Source organism: Rissa tridactyla, chromosome 1 (genome assembly GCF_028500815.1).
Source record: "Rissa tridactyla isolate bRisTri1 chromosome 1, bRisTri1.patW.cur.20221130, whole genome shotgun sequence".
Lineage (NCBI taxonomy): Eukaryota > Metazoa > Chordata > Aves > Charadriiformes > Laridae > Rissa > Rissa tridactyla.
Window position 1 is genome coordinate 126299699 of NC_071466.1, and position 22558 is coordinate 126322256.

General features: G+C 41.5%; 1 protein-coding gene across 3 annotated transcripts in view; it reads left to right on the forward strand.

Moving 5' to 3' along the window:
- COL8A1 (collagen type VIII alpha 1 chain) overlaps window positions 1-22558 on the forward strand; it is a 95334-nt gene that overhangs the window by 57147 nt on the left and 15629 nt on the right. For 2 of the 3 annotated variants that reach the window (XM_054188606.1, XM_054188607.1), the window contains one exon: window positions 3030-3145. The exons of the other annotated variant lie outside the window; for it this stretch is intronic. The gene's annotated coding sequence lies outside the window, so the exon portion shown is untranslated. The remainder of the gene's footprint in view (window positions 1-3029; window positions 3146-22558) is intronic. 3 annotated transcript variants of the gene reach the window in all.

Here is a 22558-nt window from a genome sequence, read left to right on the forward strand (position 1 = left end):
AGGGAAAAGTGGGGACCACTTCGGTGATGTTGTGTGGGCTTTTTGAGGACTGAGGGGATTGTGTGTGGGGAGGTTGTGAGGGGACAGGGCCTTTTTCTGCTCCTACAGTTGTTTCTTCTCCTTGCGACCACTTCTTTTCCTTCCATCCCCTCCTCCACGGAGACAGGACACTCAGAGACCTTCCCTTCACTTCCACTATCTCCACCATCACCACCTACACATTCTTTTGTACCTTCTTGATTGTCAAGAAAGGGTCGGTCCTGGTTTGGAGGGACAGGAACTAGGGCAGGACCAGGGCAGAAAGCCAGAGAAATCCTGCTTCCGCTGGAGGTAGAAAGAGCAGATGTGACTGCTGCTGCTGTACTGGGGCCCTCTGGTACACGCTGGCACTCCTTTACCCTCTCTCTAATCCCACAAAGGCAGTAACAGCAGCATGGATGGTACAAACAGGAGGCAGGAATGAGCTGTTTGGCTGAAATGCCTAATCCCTCTTTCCTCAGGCATAGGCAAAGTAGCTTGCCATCCCCTTCAGTCTGGCAGCTCTCTATTTTGCTGACTATTCAAAGCTACTTCTGACTGTGTGACTTTCCTTCATTCACGCAAGAAGCTGAGCCAGAGCCCAAACCTAAACACCTGCAAGCTGCAGAGAAGTTTGCATCCAGAGCTGAACTGTGGAGCCCAGAGCCATCTCTAAAAGTGATGAACGGGTGTAGATGTGTTCTGAAATATTGACTCATTGTTTGAAGGAGAAGGCCTGTTTGGCAGGTTAAACAATAAAAAGCTACTTCTCATAAAACTAGGAAGCAAATGGCAACAAGGTTGTGCTTAATGCGTTGGCAATTTCTGCTCTCCCAGGCTTTAGAGTCGTCTCAGGAAAGGTGCCAAATGCACGTTTCTTTGCACAGCTCGGATCAATTGGGTGAAACCAATTGCAAATAATCCACAATACTTGGGCATTATCTCCTATCAGTTCCCCAGGTGGCAACACATCTGCCTAACTGCACCACAAACTGAACAGGGGTCCGTTTGCAAAAGACAGAGGGAGTGAAAAGAAAATCGCTACGTATTATCTACCGAAGCAGGGGCAGATCAGGAGCCAGCGCTAGATCTGGTATTGCCAGACAACTGAGCTGGCAATTATTACAGACATTTTTAAAAATAAATTTGACACCAGAGGCCAGAAAGCTTTGTCATCACTAATCTAATCCCTGATCTAAGCCAAAGGGCCTGGAAAGCAACCAGTGACTTTCTGTGAGGGCTCTGGGCTTTGTGAGGAAGGCACCCACCTGGCTTCCACCATGTGGCAGCTCTCGGAGCCCGTGCTGGGGCTGGATGGGCAGCTGGAGCCACCTGAAATGGAGAAACACATTCCAGCCAGCGACCAGAAGCTCAGGGGCTGGTTGGCAACAGTGTACTCTGGAGATACCTGGGCTGATACTTTGAGGTCTCCTTTCTGGCAGAAAATGCTCCTCTGTCTACAAGAATCAAGATTCTTTTGTGAAAATGTACTGTTTTGACCAAAATTTAGTTAGTGCTTTTGTCAGCATTAATCACTCAGATGTGGCATTCAGATGAAACGGGGTAGTGGGCACATTTCAAATGGGCTTGAATAAATCTGAGGTAAAACCAGTCAAGCTACCCACAAGTTTCCCTTGTGAAATCAGTACTCCTCTTTCGCTCTCCTCCCTCTCCAAATGCTTCTTCCCTCTAAGGTTAGCATATCCCTGTGGCGGCCGAGCAGAGCTGCCTGGGGCCCACTGGGTCCTGGGGTACATGGCACTGCTGAAGCCCAGCTGCGCAGAGATTAGGAGCCACTACTCCTGAGTTTTCATTTTGCCCTGGCCGATAAAATTCTTGAAGTAAATGGAGAGACACCCTCAGGTGTGTTTGGCTCTGTGAAGTTACTCCTACTGCTGGGACACCAGTGGCTGTGGAGAGTAAAAACACAGGCAAGGAAGACCTTAGGCCAAGTACCTCAATTTTCAACCACTAAGCCAATCAGCACATGAAGAGCATCACCCTGCTTATCTAGTTTTTCTAGTAGCCCAGGGGTTCACATGGGATGGACACTGAGCAGCAGAAGGAGCGTGCTGTCAGCAGCTGAGGGCAGGGGCTGCGCAGAGAGGTACTGGGCCCTCCCTAGCTCTGATCCAGCAAAGCACTCGAGTATGTGCTCACATTCCAGCTGGAGCACAGGTCTCCAGAATTCACCATCCAGAACTTTGTCACACTGAACCCTAAATATTTTGATGGCAGCTGAGCCCACTAAATCACAGAAACTCTTCCCAGCCATGTCAGTGGGATTCGGGTCAGGCGAAGCACGTATGATGTGGTAGCAGCTGCATAAGAGTGATTAGGTATAAAATAGATAATCATATTTTATATTTATAAAGAACATTATCATTGCCTGTGGCTCCCCTTGTTAGCATTCTCACATTACGAGTGCAGTCACACTTGAGACTTTGTATTGGCGGTTCCAAGCACATCGTATCAATCCAAGCCTCTTGGGAACGAATGACTTTATGTTGCACATTGCATAAAAGGGCTTGTATGTATATTTTCATGGGGGCAACACACGTGAAGATGAGATTAGGTAACAGTTTTTCAACTGTCCTTCAAACTGATAATTTTATACCTAGTAATCTGAAAAAGCTATGCAGTGTCTCTGCAGAAGGGTGGGAACAAGGCTCGAGGCACTTTTCTCAAAATCCAAGCCCATATTTTGATTTACAACATAATTATTACAGGATTGCCAACCAAAATACAAAACATTAGGATTTTTAGTCCATATTCAAGCTGTTACATCAGTTTTCACAAGCCTTGAGTAACTAAAAAGGCTACTCAAAGTGAATGAGTTGCCAGGTTTTCATGCTTCTGAACAGTAGACCTTGAATAAGAAGCCTGAATATGGAGTTAAAAGACTAATTTAAGCCACTATGTTTGAAAATCTTGGCCAATATTCTTTATTATTTCTGCAAGAAAAGGATAGTGTGCTCCTACATTTCTTATAAGCTTTCTTTTCCCCCTAGGGACCAACTTAAAATCAACAAAGTAACAACGGGCCTAAGAGAATCAGGAAATCTAGGTCTCTTAAAGTGAAAAGCAAACAACCTGTCCTTCTTCTGCCCTTTCCTGAAATCTAAATGTAAGTATATCCAGCTTTGAAATCCTAAATGACTTACACATAATGCCAAAAACAAAACACAAAGGCTTAAAACTGAAGTTGTCTTAAAGCTGTCGCCTACACAGGATTTCGTAAGTTATTCAAGTGTTTGCTATACACCAAAGCTTTTGAATTTCGAGTAGAAAAATATGTGGTACGATCATCCTCGGCACCATTTTTTTTCCTAGATCATTAAAGAAATCTACCCGTTCAGTCATTCTCCGTTGTTTAATAGGAGAGAACACGTAATTTTGGCATTTCATGTTTGTTTAAAGAATCTTGGTTTAGATATATTTTGTGGTCAGGAAAGAGTAAGAACAGGTTTCGTTAAAAAAGAAATGTCAAAAAACATTGTATCCTGGGAATAGTGTGAACCATGCTATTGATGTGCTTTTGATATCCAAAATGCATATGTACACGTCTGCTTCGTATGTATGCACATGTAAAACTAAACAGCAGTAACATTCATTGGGAAATCCATGTTTAATACAATGTTTAGTTTAGCTCAATAATGGGAAGAATATGTTAAACATCATTTTGAGCCTTAATGGAAAAGTTTCTGACAACTAGACATTAGCTCATAGTATCCACAGTCATCTTATGCCTATGACTATTGTTTGTTATCAAGTGTGACTTTTGGAAGAAAAAATGCATTATTGCTTAACAAGCTGCATTGCAGTAGTGTCCTGCGCTCTGTTTTGGTTTCTAGATAGCTAATTAAAAGAATCCACATGTTAAGAATGAATCACAGAAATTCCTTAGACTTTGTGAACATCTTTTAAGGAGGATGAGCGCCACATCCAACCGTGCTTCTCTCGGGCGGAGAAATCCTCCACCATTAGTCTGAAATGAAACCAATAGAGTCACTTAAACATGACTCCACAAACATGCGGCTCTGGAGCATGAGCCCTGGCAGAGAGAGACCCCGCTCTGTGAACCCACTGAACTTCTCCAGGCACCGGGGTGGAACTGGAGAAGCGCCAGGGTATCGGGATCCCTGGCGGCGGCCGACGCCGGAGCTGTCCCTGGTAACCGCTTCACCCGCCATCGGCTGCTGTGGCCCGCCCTACGTCGGGTGCCATAAAAGTCCAACAAGAAACACAAGCAAAAAAAAAAAAAAGAAAGAAAGAAAGGAAAAAAAAAAAAAAAAGAAATTGTATAGCCCAAGGCTCCAGCCCACAAAATATTAATAGAGAATAAACCACTTCCCAGCTAGTATTTACATTCTCCCACAGCATCCCTAAGAAAGTTTTAGAGCCCAATCCACCTAGCAGTAAAACATCCATCCAAGAACGGGAGCAGACTTTGATAACTCGGCTGCAAAGTTTCTATAGCAGTTGATGAAAAGACTGTATAAGAACACTGCTTTTCTTATTAGTAATTTCTTCAAGCCTTTTGATAAAGACCTTCTGCTGTATATAATAATGTAGATCACTTTAAAACACAGTATCATGTGTTCAGTGTTTTAGAGTCCTTTACCTACAGCAGGTGAAAGAGTAATATGAGCTATTAAATATACTTACTGGGCAGAAAAAAGCAACAGTTAAGCTAAGCATTACGAATTAGCACCTGCTACTTTTCATGCGTGGCAAAATTGCTTTGAGGAAAACAAACACTGTCCTCAACAATTCACAGATATCAAGGAACAGAGAATCAAGGGGGAAAAAAGCCTTCAAAAAGGGTTGAAAGTTCTGGAAAAAATGTTATTTCCTTTTTTTTTTTTTAAACTATTCCAGTGAATAGAGAAGAATTTCAGCAAAACATTCAGATCTGGACAGAAATATCGCTCAAATTAAAAGGAAACAAAGCCCTTTATCTGTAGCAAGAATACAGAAAAATTTCAGACTTGAGCATCAACTGGCAGATAGACTTGAAAGGCATTTGGGTCCAATAGAAGTCCTGAGCCGCTACCAAAATCAACAGTCTAATTGTCTCAGCTGAAACTGGGGCTTAGCTTTTGGGTTTCCTGTAACTAAATCTTGCCACAAACAGCTCTGCTAAGTTTTTCCTCTAATAAAATAAAACACAGAAAAATTAAGATAAATACAAGAGACAATGAAGATGAGTATGTAGTTCCCAACATAAGGCAGGCAGCAGATGTTAAGAGAAAACACGTGAAGATATCAAAGTAGTACTTGTCAGTTCTAAATGGTTGATATGACAGTTCTTTAAAAATAAACAATCAAACATCTGAAAGTAATTGCTAGACTAAGGGATTTAAGTTTATTTTATTTAAGCAATAAGGTATTTTAAAAATGTACTCAGAATGTCTCGCTTGATTCAAATTGCTTTGGTTTTCTACACAGTGTCATGGCACTCACTACCCACCCAAATGTGGTATTTTAATAATATTTTTAAATTTTAAAACAACAATTGAAATGAAGAATGCAAAACTATTCAGAAAGGTTACCAGAATGAACAGTCTCCAACTTCAGACACTTTCTAATCTGATCAGGAAGCAGAATGAAAAAAATGTATTGTACTGAATTCAGAGGCACTGAGTCAGGTGATAAAGTTATACAATTTTATGCGGGTTTACTGAGGTCATATCTCAAAATCAAAAGAAAACCTAAGCGACTGAAAGAAATTTTTCGGCTTATGTAGTCCGATATTCTGTCGGACTTCTTTTTCCTGTTGAACTGCCCTTTATGCCTCTCAGTGTATAAACTTCTTGAATATAGCCGTCTTCACTGTCCTCAGTTTCCTCCTCATTTTCTCGTGCTTTGTGTTCCTCCATTAAATCCCTGCTTATCTGATAATAAGGATTAGTTTACCAGTCTGCCTTTTCCCTCTCTGACTCGGGGAGCTGGAAGTACTGGATGATTTTTAGTGGAACTTAAACCTCAAATTACTCATGTGTTCATGGAAATGTTACCTTACATTTCCAGGACCATTGATTTTAAACAGGAGTCAGTTGCTGGACTCCTTTAGTCACTCATGAAAACCTAGCTGCAGATTCCTCTCAGCAGCTCTGGATGGGAGGAAATTAAAGGGGAATTACAAAAGAAAAATCCTTTCCAAACATAGCAGTGTTATTCAATAGCTTAGACATTTACTTCTCTTTTCCTGTTGGTGACTGTGGTTTCTTTAACTAATCCAAGCATTATTGTGAATAAACCCAGTGGTTGCTTTTGTCCGTGTTTTGAAGAAGAGGGGCTTGTTTAGGGCTTTAGTAGCGATAATTGACACATAAAGCTCTAGTACAGAAGCACGCAGAAAAAGAATGAGATTAACTTGCCTCCACTGATCATTAGAATTGGGGATATTCCACGGATACCTCGTACTTGCTGTTAGTAACCATGATGACAAGTTTACGATCCCAGGCTGTGCGAAGCAGAGACCTGAAGGACCTGCTGCTCGTTAAATTCTCTGCTTCTCTAGTCCCCTGCTCCCCAGACAAGCTCACGTGTGCACACATGTACGTACACGCGTCTGGTCTTTGGCGACAAGTTCATTGGTAGCACTTTGCCTGGTGATACAATGACTGCCCCTTTGCAAAGCGAGGAGAAGCAGCTCCCTCAACGTCGCTCAGGCTGGAAAGGGATCTCAAGCCAGCAGGCAGCAGATTTTTATACCGATAACAGGAAGTTCATGGAAGACTACAGCAATGTGCCAATCTGATTCCTGAAACAGTTGTACCAAACAGTAAGTCTTTTTATGGGTTTTGCATTAAGCATAAATCCTCCTGGTTACGTGCTGAAGTATATGGTTTGTTAACAGATAAGTCATTAACAGCAACATAGAGAGCATATGGCTGCAGTCATTGCTTTGCAAATGTTTTCCACACATTTTTCCATACCTTCCACGTTCTGAGAAAAGTAGCACTAAGTAAACAGTCTTCTTTAAAAAGCCTCATTGATATAATTTATTAATGTAAGGATTCCTTGTGAACTCACTGAGTTCCTTTAGGAAACACTAATGTATTTTCTATGCAGGAATCTCTCCGGAAATGTCGCCCTTTAAGACAGGTTCAGAGAGTTCAGACACAGAATTCTGTTAATACCTTTGTCTTGTAAAGTTCAAAGAATGCTACCACAGAACAAAATTAAATTCGAAATACAGTCAGAAGAAGTACCCAGCTAATAATGATAGTTCAGCTAAAATATTTGTTATATAATTCAACCTTCTATTTAGTTTCAAAGGAGTTCAGTGGAGTTGTTTGGTTTATTTAAGTAGCAGGTTAAGGATATCCTTTTTCAAATGCAAAAGTTACGCAAATACCGTCAAATATTACAGTTCATAGTCTCACATAGGAACAGTTTCACCGAATCACAGAATGATTGAGGTTGGAAGGCATCTCTGGAGGTCACCTTGTCCAACCCCCCTGTTCAAGCTGGAACACCTAGACCAATTGCTCAGGACCACTTCCAAATGGCTTTTGAATTATCTCCAAGGATGGAGACTACACAGCCTCCCTGGGCAACCCGTGCCAGTGCTCAGTCACCCTCACTTTTCTACTCACTCTACTCACTCTCACAACCTCTACTTTATACATCTGAAATTTTCCCCGTACTTGTTCACTGCAGCAGTCTAGCTCATGATTTACAAGGGGTGGATGAATGCTGGAGCACGATGCTGAAATCAGCGATATTTTTTAGTTGAGAAGCTGATGCAGTAGTTTACTGAATGCATTTTTGGGCCATTTACTCTGTAGTCACCTGTGTGTTTCTGGTGTAAATGGGAAATGGTGTAAATGGGGTCAGCTATGCAGCAGCACGGCGTCGGTGCACAACGTGGGAATGTCAGCCATGCCAGCTGATGGCAAAGCTAAAGCTTTCTGTAAAATACTTGCTTTGTGTGCAAACAGCATATTTCATGCTACTTTGCTTGCATTACAGCTATTTTTAAGCAATCCACAACACGGAGACTTAGTATTTTGAACCTGCAAATGGTCTGGAATGTGCTCAGGTCCCCCCTCCTGCGCAGTGTTTGTGAAGCTGTCCCTCAATACATGACAAACTGGAAAGACAAAGAAAAGGCAACAGCATGGAGCCTGTGCTGACAGTGTAAATAGAAATTTGAGTTTAGCAGACAAAGTTCACAGTTTGCAGTGAAAGGTCATAAGGATTTCAGGCATTTCTGGTATTTTGTCTCTGCTGTCTGCACAGTATCAAGCAAATAAAAAAAAAAAAGCCCTGATAGACAGCTTCCAATTCTGTATACTTGGCACCCCTGCTCAGCCTGAAGGAACACGGGAAGCTCTGTGTTTAGCATTCTGCAATTATTTGAGGACACGCCATCCTAGCAAAGCTTTAACACTTACTCAGCCCAAACTTGCCTGGTATTTTTTCATATGACATTTGATAATCTAGAAGGTTTACACAGCTTCAGCTAAGCCAAGTGGCCCGCAGTTTTCTTGCTGAAAATGCAGCATTGAATTTAGCAGGATGGTGAAGAGTCCTAAAATGTTAACTCTCAACAGGTTGTGTTCCTCTTTTCTTAACCAATGTACAGTCACATTAAAATATCAAATGCTTTTATGAGAAATCTCCTGCAGTCTGTAGTTGAACCAAAGGAGTCTTGGAGGAGTCTGATTTTTTATTATTATTTTTATTATAATTTTTGCCTGCAGTGAGTTCATTCCCTCCTCTGGCTATTATTATAACATCTCCTTTAGGAAAGGTTTGGTTCTGGCCTGTGAAACACTGACAATGACATTTTTATTTCCTGGACTCCACTATCTTTAAACCAAGTGGAGACTGTTTTCCTGGAGGTATATAACCTCAGAAATGCAAAGAAGAGTTTTATTACCTATGTACCTGAGAAGTGAATGCGACCACTGCTTTTTGTGAAATCACTACTTCCCATATTCAGGCTTGTGCTGCTGAAGCAACAAACAAGAAAAAAAACCCTTTCATATTAGTCTTGTCTTGGGCACATCTCTCCTGGGCTTGGAATAATCAGAGGTCTTTTAGGAGTGTGAATGGGATTAAATAGTAAAATAGGACAGTAAGTGAGCCAGGTATTGGTAAAATTTTTTGTGAAGTGTATTCTTTTAATCTTCCAAATGAGCTTTGTGTTCTTAGCTTTGCAACCCCTGGTCTATCTCAGCATGACCATACATGAGGAGTTTGTTGTGCACGCTTCAAGTGCCAAATACTCAAGCCCATGTTGTGCCTATAGGTGCTGAGAGGTTCCTGGTGGGGATTTCCCTGTAACTCACACTGGCGTACCTGGCAATGTCACGAGGGATCTGTTTCCAATCTTAGATGCTTGGATACTTTGCACACCTAGTCCTTCAAGCTCAGGAGGAATACCTGTTCAGCTGCTGTGCAACATAGTCCTTCATATCCTTCTTGAGACAGATATTTTTGTATCTTGAAATACAAAACGTATTTTGTTGTTGGGTCCCTTCATTAAATTTTCTTTACTGTACCTGAAACCTGATGTCGTCTACCAGACTTAAAAGTATAGTAGTTACCTGCACAAATATTCAGCGGTTGTGAAGAGCTGAAGATAGGAGGTCTCTACAGACAATCCTCCTTTGACTTCTTCCCCTTTTAATTTCCTCTCCCCCCTCACATTTTACCTAGATATGGATGATTTTGCTCTGAGGTTTAGTAGTGCTGAATGGAGCAAAAAGATGCCTGAACATATATGTTACCTTCTCCTACCACGGTCAAGTGTGGAAGACAAACACCATTTCACATGCAATTAAACCTAGACAGGAATTAATACGATCTCTAAATGGAAGGTGTAACTGCATAGGAACTGCAGACATGCTCAAAATTCATTCCCTTTCTTTACTAAATGTAGCAAGACTAAGATCAAAGGGCTGGTGCTCACCATTTCCTACCCACCAGCAGAAAAATCTGCAGATTTTGATGTGCTCAGAGCAAAAACACATTCCAGCATGATGCACTTCTAGAACAACTAGAAAACAAAGTCCCTTGCCTTGTGACAAACAAGAGAGAGTGTTTGAAAAACTAAACACAGACTAAAAGACAGGAAGCCAGAAAGGACTAAAAGGAAAGATATTTGTTAATATCTTATGCTCAGCTCATATTATACTTGCCCTGGCCAATATCAGGAGTATGCTCTTTGTAATGAGCTGTCTGTAGGTGATCAAAGTAACTGGGAGTAGAGAGGACCCTCCTCATTCAAAGACACAGGTGAACACTGTGTCTTAAGACAAGATTTTACCTTTACCAGAAAGAAATTTCTTTGTAATTTATCATGACATGGCAGTTCTAACTCGAAGGCAGTGTAACATGGCTGTGCCCCAGCCAACACAGGCAGTAGCACCTATATAAAGGACAATTATGTAAACATGGCTTTGTTATTTTGCTTTTTAAAAAAAAATAAAATAACGGAAGTGAAGTGTTAGGCCTGTGTGTGCGCTTGAGTGGATGGCTCACGCCACCTACGGGGCAGCTTCAGTAGCGAGATGTGTCTGCTCTCAAGGACTTCCCGTGAAAACCCAATACAGCTTCTATACTGGTCAAAAATTGCTCCAGCTGACATGTGAATTGGCTGCAGTACCTGTCAGTACTTAAATATATATACATCGATAAGAAACATTTGATCTTTAGATGCACTGCTACAACATTTGATGTGCGGTATGCTTGATTTTATAAATATATTTGCTAACAATCCATTTTTTAGCCTGATTACAAATAACGATACATAAACATCTAATTCTCTTTTGACTGTTGCCACAAATTAGTTACAGTGACTGTATCTGGAATTAGAACAATTACAGAAGATGGGTTTTAAATGTCAAGCCTGTTTTGTCTAGTGAAGACTGCAGTAGGGAGTCTGCTAAAACTCCAAACGAAGCTTACACAGCTAACATTGCTCGTAAGAGCTGACTATCCCTGAGCTGCCTGATGCAGTATTTGCATTAAGCCCAGGTGAATACCAGTGTGTGGCTTTGGTGCTAAAGAGAAATATGGTTTAGATTATAGCTGTAGAAATAGTACCTTTTCCTTAGGAATAACAACATTTCCTTTATATAACCATGCAAGTGCCAGCCTTTCCACTGCTTTCAGAGGCTCATTTCAATCTCTCATTTCAGCTTTTTTTTCACTCATTAGCACTACCTAGTCATTAAGCCATAACAGGAGAGCTCCAAAAGCAGGGCACAGCCCGAGCAGCCAAGCCTTAAGGTGGGCACCACTGATGGTGGTAGGAGTCCTTCCCCCATCCCCCTGGCAGCAAAGGGCAGCAGGGCTAATCCAGAGGGACCAGGGCAGCCCCTGGGACAGCAGACCCCAGGCTGGCTTGCTCTGCCACCCCTGGAGAGGGTGGAGGTGGAGGAACTGGGAACTGAATGGATGAAGACTGCAGCATTCCTTCCCCACCCGCTGGAGCACTGGAAACAGCCTGTGGCAGGAGGCCAGTGCGCGCAAAAGACATGGCCTCCCCATGCATTTTACCCAAATCATGCCCTGGTTTGTTTTCTTTCTTCCTTCAGCAAACTGGGCTGCTTACACCATGACAAGGATTTATGTGATTAAAACAGAAGTTAAAACAAACAATTATTCCAGTCCTTATTACAATATTTTCTCTTTTTAATAGACTTGTCTGCACCAGGTTATTGCAGTTTTTGGTCGCTGCTTCTTTACGCTCTTCACCTCCTTCTCCTCGAGACTGTAAGTCTCGCCGAAAGCCATATTGGAAGGCTGGCAGTAAGGAGGGCTCCTCCACTGTTTCTCAGGAGATGGACTACCTACAACCCAGAAGCAGTTGTTGTTTCTGCTCAGACATGTTATCTCAATTTTACACAGAGACAATGCCATCAATAGAAAGGAAGATTCTTCTAAATTACACTACTCATAAAGATGAGTATCAGGGCCTAAAACTTTATTTCTCTCTTGCAACATGTAGGGTTGCTGTAAAGTTTGCTTCCAGTAAAACCCATTTCTTGTAGTTTTTGGTTTGGTTTGGTTTGGTTTTTAGTGATGCACACATTTTTCTAGCACTGAAGTATTTCTGTAAAATACTCTGAAAAAGGTTGTTCTGGTTGTTTTAAAACTGAAGTGAACAGGTACCTTGCAGAAGTGAGCTAATTTCAGGTGGCTCCAAAATATACAAAACACTGACCTAACCCAGGATAAGTGATAACGTCAAGACAAAGATGTGTGTCCCTTTAATTGTAAAGTACTATTTTATCTCTTAATGGCATCATAGACTTTGAAGGCAAATGTTCTTGAAAGCTGTTTTAATTGAAGGCGTAGGGAGGATGCTTGTGTGGGGGTTAAAATAGAGTTAATGAACTCATTTACTCAGACCAAGCAATGAATTCAGAAGAAGCAATATCATGTAGAATTTAAGTAATACAGTAAAGATTTAAGAAAAACTGGGGATAGCACCTATGGTTTCATATGAACTGCGGCTACAGTTCTAATTTGCATGAATGAAGTAGAATAACTGAAGTGAATAATTGCTTTAGACACTATGATATACACAAAAGCAAGGCTGGAAAAAAAGAGCAGGCACAGTATGGCACCTAGCATGAAAAAAAAAAAAGCAGCCCCAGTCCTGGGGTCCCCAGAGACAAATCCATCTGATTTTGCTTAAGCAAACAATGTGGGGTAGATGTCCTGTTTTAATTTCTTTTTTGGCCTCCACTCTATTGTTTATCTTAAGTGCTCATCTTCTTGACAAATATATTTTCAGGAAACTATTCTTTTGGGTCTCGTAGCCTTGAAGAGAACCTGAATCAATGTGTCTGCTCATCAAGACTGACTTGTGGTCTCTTTGTGGCTTTATTTAATGTTAGAAGTTCACAGAGACCTGTAAACAGCCAACTGCAGGGACTGGGGACTGTGTGTAGTACATTAAAGAGCTTATTGCCGCCAAAATTTCTTCTTTCCATCAATGAGTGTGTTACCCATTCATGAGCATGAGAAAGATAAAAGACGACTGATGACTTAGTATAGGCCTCATTGAAATGCTCAACGTACTTACAGCATCACTCAGAGCCAAGTAAGGAGTTTCAGACCCATTTTGCAAATGAGGAACTGAAGGAGATTGGCAAAGTGTGGCAATGCCTATACAGCAGGCCCAGAAGCATCTGCAACGTTTTGCAGAGGTATCAAAGATTTAACTTTAAACCAGGTGGCGTGGGTACCACTAGCCAGTCGGGCTGCATCTTCTTGATGCTCACCACAGGTTGGCTTGCCAAGTTATTTCTGTTCCTGCACTGTGGATCCCGGCTGGAGCCCTGAGCTCCAGATGGTGTCCTAAATGAGATGCGTGAGCTGAGGGACTAAGACTCTACAGGAAACTCCACTGTCTGTTGGTTTGCTTCTCTTCGTCGCTCCTCTCCTTCTCCAGTACAAACTGTAATGCTCAAGGAGGAAGAAACTTGTGAGCAGGGGTTAGAACATGCCAAAATGTAGGAGCTGGCGAGTGATACCAAGAAATATATACACGTGCGGAGTGGGAGTAGGGGCTGGTGGATCAGGCCTGCCTTTTCTATAGGAATGGAAGAAAATGGTGCTGTAAATAACTCGCCCAAGGTCATAGAGGTAGTTTGAACAATCTTACACACATGCTTAAAAAATTCTAGTTCTTTTAAAATTTGAGCCTGCTGCTTGAGTGATGGTGTCCGGATGTACCGGATCAGGACTCACACCAGAATTCTTCCACTCCTTACCATAGTCCTGTGATGTGAGTAAGCAGGCAGGATCCCAGTCCAACACAGGAATTTTTCTCAGAGCCAGGGGCCAATCCATTGTTTAACTCATCAATACCAGGCAGTTTATAATCTGCCTTCGGTCTTCTTCAGAGATGCTGGCATGTCTAAGTCTATCCTTAGGAATTCATTGGGAAAAAATATAACCCAGATATTTCCTTAGTTCTCTAGGGGCAGCGTGTCCTCACAGGAGGCAGGAACACTATTTCACAATTACTGTTTTCTAACCCACTCCACTCCAGCACTGTAGGAAAGAAAGAATATCTTATGAGAACACTGAACATTCAGCACGTGCCTGGTTCACCACTCTGATTCCGAGCATCAGCCCCACATCCAGAGATAGCAACTGTGGGAGTCTGTGTTATATCTGCAGTAAAAAATGTTGGCTTTTCTGGATCTGGACACTGCCATCTCAGCTCATTTCTAACGTGCGTGCTTTGGCAGCACACAGCTGAGCAAGGCCATAGATGTGCATTTTAAAATGTGGTAACCTTCAAATCGTGTTTTTCTTGAGAATCATCTGTATTATAATTACAAGGAAAAAAGATGGCACCACTGCATTTCTTTACAAAACAGTTCAATTTAGGATTATTACTGCTAGTCAGTGAGGCATCATCACCAAGAGTGAACAAGACTGAACGATGAGTAAGTTTAAAGTGTCTTTGTAATGAGTTTAACACATTTGGAAGCCCTGGGTCCTCCCATGCTTTTTTTTTTGCACCAATTTTCTGTGGTTGGACAAAGATCAAACATAATAGTGTGTGTCGCCAGCACACAATATACGTGATCGCTTTGGTTAAATTATAAAAAAGGCTAACATCTAACTTGTCCATGTCATGTTATTTGGCAAAACTAATGATATAATTAAATGGGTTCAAATATCAAAAACATATGTATCTGCTTACATTTATACTTTTTTTTCCATGTACAAAATAATGCTTTTGTTAGAGAATAAAATTCAATGAGCTTCACATGTACTGGTGCAGTTCTGCAACTCAATTATTTCTTCATCACAATGGCAAGAGAAACTCCAGCACACAAATAATCTAGAAGATTTATAGACCTGATTGCAGTGCTGACACTTGGCCTACAGAGCTCCCTGACAGGCCAAAGAGAAGTAGTCTTTTCCGCAGGTATGAGGCGGGTTGGCTGATAGCATCCACTAAGCCATGGTGAAGGATATAAGAAGAACATTTACAGCCCTACTTCTAGCTCAACTAAGAAATCTTTGAAGTACGATATGTTGATTTCATGAGTGTTTAAAGCAAATTTCTGCAGGAAATGGGATCCACATGCATGTTTTCTTGGGTGTTCCTTGTAAAACAATAGTCAAGTCTGAACATAAGTATGTATTTTTAATTTAATAGATAGGTTTATTTTATGGGTTCTTCCCTCATTCTCCTGCTGCCTGTAGGACTGTACATCAACAGAGACATCCAAAGTCTGCTTTCATTTAATTAAATGGGATCTTTGTCACCAGTTTAAAAAAAAAAAAGATATCAGATATATGAAATAATGTCTGTTCTCATGACATCTCCAGCCTAATTTCCAGGAAGAAATTGGGATAGTTTTGAATAGATTAAAAGAATGATAAGAAAAACATTTCCTTTAAAAAAAAAAGTTAAAGGAAAGCAACACTCCCACTTATCTTCCAACTCTTCCATCTTTGGAAATTTTCATTTTAGCTCAGAGGGGCTAGGCAAGTAAAGCTGTTCATCTGTGACATCCCATCAGATGTCATCATTAGCAAGATAAGATGCAGTAAAATTGACTGAATAACAATCACTGCTGTTCACTTCCAACCAGATACATTTAACCATTGTGATCATTTCTACAGCAGAAGACGACCAATATCTATAAATTGAGCACATGGAAAACTTAGGACTCGGTGATCTTGATTATTCTGTTTATAAATAGGAATTACCTCCAGTGCAGTCTAACTGCTGCTATAACTGAGGACAGAATCTGGGCCGGTACTGGATACCTGTTTACTTAGCTACACAATAGTAGGCCAGGGTTTGGGTTTTTTTAAGCTAATACAAACCAGAGCAATTCTAATTTTACTGCCCGAAAAAGGGAATTTCATAGATCTAAACTGACATTTTTCCTTTCCAAAATATTTTGCGCTGGCACTTACTGTTGGAAAGACCAGTTTTTCCTACTGCCAAGCACTGAATAAAACTCAGCCAAATTCTTCGGTTCTTAATTGAGCAAAATTCTCATTGTAGTTTTGCTTGATTAAGAAAAACAGGCCATAGTCTACTGTATGGATAACTGTCTGGGTATATATAGATTGAGATCCATTTAAAAATATTTAACAACTAGCAAACTTTATGCAGTTTACAGTTCTCATTAAAAATGGTGTTATCTGTGTATGTCAAATTGCCTGTCTGCACAAGTGACCAGTTCCCCAACTGTTGAATTTCACAAACTTCTAATGTTGCTAATTGTCACATGGAAGTAATTAATTGAGTCACTTGAAAAAAAAATCTGTTCCAGATCATGTAGCATTTTTCTTTACAATTGTGGAGGCCTGAATTACCGAACTCTAGGAAATACTCATTTTGTTTACTTTAAAAAAAATAGGTATTTACCAATGAAATTGATGCACAGAACTGATGGGACACAAGCTTCTCAAAGTTACAGTCACAACCGCACATCGTTTTCCGTCATGTCTGTTCAGATTTCTGCATTTTGTCTGAGTCATAGATCCTCCCAAAGAGAATTACTACACTTTCACAGTCAGGAGGATTCATAAAATATTAAATTCCAGCAGTCGTTTTTAGCCTGAGGCAGCCAAAGGAGAACTAGCCAGGAAAATTCTTCAACAATATTGTGTTAATAATTTTGCATTTCCAAATGAAAAATTAGTAGATTTGTCTTCTTTTCCGTAACAGTTATCACTACATTATGAATGCCACACCAGTGTTTTATGGTTGCAATACACCGATGGCTGTAATGGAGGAAAACACAAATCACTCCCCTTTCTCTGGATTATTTGTTCTTTGAAGACAAGTTCATTTCAGGTGTCACATTTAACCAAGATGTGGACTTAATTCCAAATCAAAGACATAACAGCATGCAATCACTATTACAATATCAAAAAAAGTAAATAATTTTCGACTGACTACTGTTAAGAGACTATACGTCATTTGGGGAATAAATATAAGTACAAGAAAGGACAAAACAAGGTATAGCTATTAGCCATAAAGAGAAGAGAGATAAAATAAGATAGATAAGAAGGAATTCAGGAGGAGGAGAGGCATGGGTAGAATTTAACAGCACTTCTCATAGGTGATTTATGATGTTTGTACACACATTAGGAGATAATCCAGTCTAGACCCTAAACAGGCAAAAGAAACAAAACTAACAAAACATAAAAGATGCTGAGTTGGTGGGTTTGGTTTTTTTTAATTTCTTAGTGATTTTGATTACCAGTGCTGTCTTTTAGGTTGAAAAGAAGAAAAAGAGGAGGGTGATTTTTTTTTTTTTATATAGATAATATTTCAAACTGATCCATCCAAATCTGTATTTAAAAGCAATGGCATTGTCATGTGTCAGTACTATGTACATTTTGCCCACTTCTTAAAAGAAGAGATGAAAACTCTCCATAAGTTTGCCTTACCTTCCCTTCTCTGAAATGCTGCTTTCAAAAACCTGTAATGAAAATAGTATCTAATGAAAGAGCAAACACGGACGCCATACAATCCCACGGATTATAAAAGCCCTTAAATTTTTGTCCAGTTATTTGTCCAGTTTTTGTCCACTGCTGATTTATTATTAAAGCTTAAATCAGTGAAGATGGGAGAAATTTGATTATCCCTCAATTCCAAGCAGAGAGCTGCTAAATCTCAGGTATCTCAGTTAATTCCTTCACACATTCCCTTCTGTTCATAACCTGGTTTTCCTCCAGGCGCTTCTTCCTTTGCCTGCCCTGAAGCTGCTCTGCTCTGGGGTCCTGTCAGCCAGCAGCGCGAAACAGTTACGCCACCGCAAGCTACTCGTATAGATGCAGTACTACCAACAAAACCTACTTGGGAGTTTGTGATTTATATCTTTTAATTGTTACTGATGGTTTCATTTGTGTGCATACGCTTATGTGTGCGTGTGTGGGCAGGGCTTGCTCGCCCAGCACCTTGCTCAGAGTGGCTGGTGTGGCTGTGTCTCAGCTAGAAGCACTTCGCCATTAAGTATTCCTTTAGCAGTAAAGTGCTCCTACTCTAAACGTAGTCTAAATTGCACCCTGCGTCCAGTACTGGCACTCGCCAAAGTACCCCTCAAAGGTTTTTAGAGCTCACAAAGGTGCAAACACATCTTTTGGAAACATTAGCCCCTGGATGACTTCACTAGCACAACTTGCGGGTACAGTTCTTCAAGGAACTCATTCCTGCAGCATCTAATGAGCCTTGTTATTTCATTTATTGAGAATTTTGCAACAATTTTCAGAGAATACAGCTCAGATCTAGAAAAAACCCCCTCTCAAACTCTGAGCCTGTGGGCTATAATTATGTACTCCGGATTCTCTCTTTCCTTAGCATGGTTAAACAAGCCTTCCACAAAGGTATTTCTATTAAGAATACATGATTTCCACTAACATCTGAAAATCTGAGTGAGTTTCTTGACCTAACACAAAATTAATTGAGAATTAATGTAGGTGCCCCATCGCACAGTCAAACAGAACAAACAAACAAATCATTGTAAGCATTGCTGATAGCCATTCTGTTGTTTGGAGAAACAAGGCTCCTTTTTTCTTGCTACAGAAATATCTGCCTGGTGGATTTATTTTCTATTTGGTGAAGCCATGGCCTGTAGGTAGCCATGAACCTTTGGTTCTGCTGTTTAGCAGTAAGAATCTGGTGGACAAAGTTTGTGGGGAAGAATATGATTTTGTTTAAGTGTCTTGATTTGTCCAACGCCAGATGTTGTGAAGTCAGTCACTGTTGTCTTAACTGCGTCATCCTGGGAATAGTTAGCACATGCCTTAACTACTCCTTTGCACAGATACAAGAAGAATTTTTAAAAATATCTATCTGCTTCAAAAAAAACCAGATTTTGAAACAAAAAAGGAGGACTGGGCAGGGAAAATGGAGGCCTTAGTTGATTGACAATACAGGATATAGGACCTTTCAGGTCCTAATCCATGAGGGGAGGTTTGCATCTGGCCCCATAATGGAGTCCACATGCTTGAATTAGATGCCTGGACTCCATGCGTGTGTGTAAGGGGAGTTAAGTGCCTCGGAGGGGGATTCACAAAAGCCACTGTTTGGGGAGCCGCCTAAGCCAGCCAAATAGGAAAAGCTGAAGATTGCAGTTCATCCTAAATCCCAGCTCTCTCCTGGGTTTAAGTGCCTTCTGGTGAATGAAGTACACAAGCGCCGCCACTCCCAGCTCGCAGCCCACAATCCTCTTTTGAAGGCAAGCACCAGATTTTTCTTTCAAACTCTGAGCAGCCATCAGCAGCTCAAGCACCATCTTACTTGGGCAGTAGAAGAGGGGTCTAATTCCTTCCTTTAGCAAAGGGTGCTGAAGTATGCATTTCCTACCTCTGAAGCATGGATACAGGCTTCAGCTCCCGGGAGTTGGTTGGAAGCTGTCACAGGTCGCAGCAGACCCGGGGAGGAGGAAAGCCACAAGAGCCTTTGTCTGAAAGCTTGGGAGTCATCAGCAGGCAAAGGCAGCCTCAGGTCCACACCCTGCACTAAGGAAGATTTGCGCCCTGGGACCAAGCAGCCCTTGAGGAGGACTTTAGTGACCTGCCAGCTCAGGCGACAGCTAATCGGTCCCTGATCAGGGACTTGAATTTCTATTATGGACTGAAGGGCTTTAATTTCCCCCTCCAATCCTATTTCTTCGTGTGCTTCCAGCCGCACCTCTGCCTTGTAGCACTGAAGGCAGCTGAAGGGAGGCAGGTCTCCCACTTTGGTCCAGTGTTGCAGCTGGGTAGCAACAGGTTTGTCAGCCTGTCACCGCTGGCCGTGTCCTGGCTGCAGTACTGATGAAATGCCAGTGCCAGCTCCCGCTGCAGACGTTTTATAACAGTTAAGACGGGAGACTGGAGCACCGACCGGCTCCATCGCTAGTCTCACAGTTACCAGCGATCATGGGTCCAAATGGCTCTGCTGAACTTTTCATATTGTTTTTCTTGGAGTTGAGAGACTTAAGTGAGCGATAGTATTTGCTCTTCAGTACTTGGCTTTGCTTTCCTTTGGCCTTGGTTGGGTTATTCCAAGGTGACAGATATGGTAGTTTCAAGTCCTTTAAACCGTAGCACATTGGATTGCATATAGAAAATTAATTCTGCCTCATGACGTCTTTGGAGCTTAAATAACTATATATTGTCATGGATCCAGGATAAGGGTGTGTGAGGGGGGTGTGGGTGTGTGTCTTTTTTGGGTGTGTGCGTGCGTTTCAGAAGTATTATTTTTCTTTGCTATGCTTTTGAGAGACGTGGCAAACATTTAGTATAAGTATTCACTCAATCAAACCTCCAGGGAGTATTTCACAACTCAGGTTGAAAGCTTATTTGGTGGTGTCATGCTACCCTTATTTCTGCACTTGCAGAGTGGGAAGAGAGTGGCATCTGTGTAGGCCTGTACATGTTACACTTGTTAACGAGTAACAGTGATTTCAGTCTTTGTCTCTCTGCACGTTGACTAGTCGAGTGGCTATGTGTTGAAGTAGACTTGAATAAGAAGCATTTCTTACCTGCTGCACAAGAGGAAAAGACAGAAGGTCTTTATGGGCAGATGTGTCGGGCATGGCACAGGGATGTATTTGTGCAGTTCAGCCATGGTGGCAGTGTAGAGGACTACACTAGAGTTTTTGGTGGTGATTGCACCCAAGTGCCAGATTATGAAGAGATGTACATTGGTAGATCCACTGCCAACCACCTGGCAACTTCCAGCTTCATGTCCACCCACAGATACGACCCAGAGAACAAAGGATCTTTTATAAAAATTAAAAGCCCAGTTTTGAAACCATTTTGACCGTAAGAGGGGTTTAGCTGTGGTTATTGTTATCCTAGTCTTTATCAAGAAAAGTGGCATAAAAAAATAAAACTTACCCATTTAGGAAATATGATCATGAAATAGTACCTGCTTGACTTCTGTGAATGGAACAGTGTCAGGTCATGACTAAGATCAGCACATCCTCACGAATATCTGCAGTATTTTATAATAAAATAGGAAAGTAACTGTTGCTAAATAATTTTAAAACATCCCCCTGATTTCTGTCTGGGTGGAGTAGTCTAGTATGTTTAACCTTCTAAGGCAAGATCATTTCTTCCACTGTTTGAGCAAAGGTAGGAAAAGTATGTAAAGGGCAGGAATCCTTTTAATGGCAAATAAAAATTGTCCAAACGACAAGAGTTTTTTCCAAGAAAAATATTTTACAGGCATTTGTCATTGTTTTCATATCTTCCTTGGAGTGGGACTTTGGGGTTCTGAGGAGCTGCAAAGTTAGAACACAGCAAATGAAAATAAGGGAGAGAGAAGCTGCTCTTTCTCTAGACAGGCTCATCAAAGTACATTGAACAGAAATATTATTAAGTGGTAACAATTCATCTCCAAAATAGAGCCTCCAAAGCCTTTTGCTTTTATTTAAAAAAAAAAAAAAAAGTCACGAAGCAGCATGGGGGCGAGAGCCAAGAAAATGCATTTTGTGTGCCATCAAAGTGAGAAAAGGAACAGAAATGCTTTGCTGTGCCAGTTTCAGAAAGAGGCAATCAAGCACATTTTATGGCAGGAAGGCAATGTGTAAGGCCACAGGATTGCAACAGGAGTCAGAAAGAACAATAAATTGTCTCAAATTAAGATCAGGCCAAGTACTTCAGAGTCATGTCCCGTGTCCCCCCCCCCCCCCCCCCCCGATTTCTTGCTTTGTAGTTCAACAAGTCCCAGGACTGTTAAAGTAAACACTGTCCAGGTTGCAAAGGCCAGAGCATGATCCCTACGAAGCGGCACTAGTTTCTCTGTAACCAAAAGGCTTCCAGAATTGCACCTGGAATTAGACTCTTTTTCTAAAAGAAGGGCTAAAACTTACCCCTTTCCAGAGAGACAGCCCTCCTGGCCCCTGGAGGTGCCAGGACCCCTCATCTCCCAAAACGCCCCACTGCAGAGCACCGGCCAGACCTCGGTGGTAACAGAGACAGACACCTGCCTTTCCCAAAGCTGCAGCCGGGCTCTATCCACCCAGGCCACCATGCAGCCATTTTTACCCCCAAAAACGAAGATAGGGTGACAGTGGCCATGGCGTGTCAGGACATCACAGCGTGGCAGGCTGCCTGGGGGTGGCCCGCAGGCCACACAAGGCAAGTCAGACCTCAAGCAGCACCAGTGACTGAAACGGCACTTGCTACAGCCTCAGCACCAAGAGAAGAGCAAGAGCAGTTTCTGGCCACTTTTCCCCTCATCTCCTCAGGTTTGGCACCAACCATAGCTTAGCTAGTCTGAAAATACCACACAAATGCTACATCTGCACACACCTGTACTGCTTTACATAATGTTTAATCTAATAAAAAGGCAGATTATCTTCCCTGCAACATCTGTAACAATCACTCATTGTCATTACCGAGAGCACTTTTATAATCAGGATTTTCCTTTCTATTGCCACTTCTTGGGAAGTGTTTAAGAAAAACTCTAGCACCTATTTGTGTCTCATGGATGTTAATGAATGGAATCTTTGCATACACAGCTAAGCTTTCCTAAAGGTATCGAGATCTGCTAATTCACACAATGCTCCCCCCAAGCAGTCTT